Below are 2,250 nucleotides of genomic sequence, written 5' to 3'. Positions count from 1 at the left end.
CAAAAAAGTACAAAGTGGATTGAAAAAAAGTGGATCTATTTCACTTTTTTCAACCCACCTTGTTCTTCCCCAAATGCTTGAAAACTTCCTACTTTCCTACCTACCTACCTTCCTGCCTACCTACCTACCTACCTACCTACCTACCTACCATTTATTTCGAAAAGTCTTCTTCTCATGGTAACACTTTGTTTGTTGTTTTTGGATTCTGAAGACTAGGTACCAGCGAGTTCAAAAGCAGTTGTATCTCGCTACTGAACCCTCTGGTCCCAACCTTCCAAAATCCTTCCAAATCTTCTTCTGTCAAAGTGGTATTGTTGATGTAGCTGAAAAAAGTCAAGTGTTGTTCTACCTACCTACCTTCTTACCATTTATTTCGAAACGTTTACTCACTTTGTTGATTCTACAGCCAAAGAGTTGGATGTTCACAGGAATGAAGCTGTTTTATCTGGCTACATACCTGTGAACTTCCAACTTCTGGACTCCAATATTAGCCCAAATTACAGGGCTTACATGGAGCTTGGTCAACTTGGTGCAACAGTCTTTCAAGTTTACTCACTTTGTTGATTTTATAGCCAAAAAGTTGGAAGTCCACTTGGCAAGTAGCTGTTCTATCTGTCTACATACCCGAGAACTTCCAACTTCCGGACTCTAATAGTAGCCCAATTACAGGGCTTACATGGAGCTTGGTCAACTTGGTACAATAGTCTTTTAAGTTTCCTCACCTTGTTGATTTTAGAGCCAAAAAAACTAGAAGTACACAAGCATGTAGCGGTTCTATCTGGCTGCATGCCTGTGAACTTCCAGCTTCCGGACTCCAATATTAGCCCAGTTACAGGGCTTACATGGAGCTTGGTCAACTTGGTGCAACAGTCTTTTAAGTTTACTCATTTTGTTGATTTCAGAGCCGTAAAACTAGAAGTGCACAGACATGGAGCTGTTCTATCTGGCTACATCCATGTGAACTTCCAACTTTCGAACTAAACCGCTAAACCCAAACAAATGTACTTTATAAAAGTCTTGCAAAAATGCGACCAGCTACGATGAATAACTGACAACAAGTGAAGTGCAATGAAGGCAAGCAGTGTCATGACGCAATAAATGATAATTATATGCATGTGACCTACATTCAAGAAATTGACAGTTTCTGTGTCTGTGAATTAAGTTTTGAAGGACATTTGGTCCACATTTATGAAATAAAATGCACTGAAGTCGATGATAATGCCTAAATGACTCCCCAGAGCCCCGCTTGGCCGTGAAAAATCTCTTTTTTTGCCTTAACTAACTTTACGGGAGGTAACTCATTTGTTTACATTTTTTCGACAAGTAAAGGTGCCTAAAACTGACATTTTTTTATTGCATTTTTGAAATCCCAAGTGTATTCTGTCCTAGAAAAAGTTTCTTGATTTTTCAGTCATTTTTCAAGTTTTTCCACTGAAGTTTTAACAGCTGACTCGTTTCGATGGTGTCTAACTGCACCTAAAAAATCAGCAGGTTTCTATGTTTTTCCTAGCAGCCCTAGTGCTTTGAAAGTGTTAGAACTCTCCAAATTTACTCAATAACTTAATCAAGGTCAAATCGCTTAAATTTCCAAATTTCAGAGAAAACTTGTTATTAGATGATGGGGCTCGTTAAAATGCAAGTGAGAGTGCAATTGTCGCATTTCTAAGTTGATTTTTGGCTGAGAAAAAAAATCAAAAAGAACTTTTTTTTTTATACTGAAATTTGTGTCCCGAAAACCTTATTGTCCAAAAAACCTTTGCTTGCTGAAAAAAAACTTGACAAGTTGATTTTTCAGTCATTTTTCAAGATTTTCCAATGAATTTTTAACAGCTAACTCGTTTCCATCATGTCCAACTGCACCTAAAAAATCAGCAGGTTTCTTTGTTTTTCCTAGCAGTCCTAGTGCTTTGAAAGTGTTAGAAGTCCAACTCTTACGAACAAACACCCATTTCTATTTGTCTTGGAAATCTGAATTTTTGCATGCAGTTAGGTACCACCTAGTCTAGCTCAGGGTCAGAATCTCCAAGTCTGCAGTCTATTCCTTCCTTGTCGTTTTCAACTTTTCCCGAAAAACACCCTCTGTAAAAGCCCATTTCTAATAATCCGACAAGTCAGAAAATTGCAGTGTGCAATGGGGCCAAAAAGTTGACACCCTGAACCACAGCTCATCACTCTGCGCACACTTGTCCCGAAAACCAGGATTTGCTCACTGGTATTAGAACACGCTTATAGTTTCTTTTCCAATTTTCA

The sequence above is a fragment of the Lottia gigantea genome (assembly GCF_000327385.1).
Source record: "Lottia gigantea unplaced genomic scaffold LOTGIsca_384, whole genome shotgun sequence".
NCBI lineage: Eukaryota > Metazoa > Mollusca > Gastropoda > Lottiidae > Lottia > Lottia gigantea.
This window is presented reverse-complemented; position numbering follows the sequence as displayed.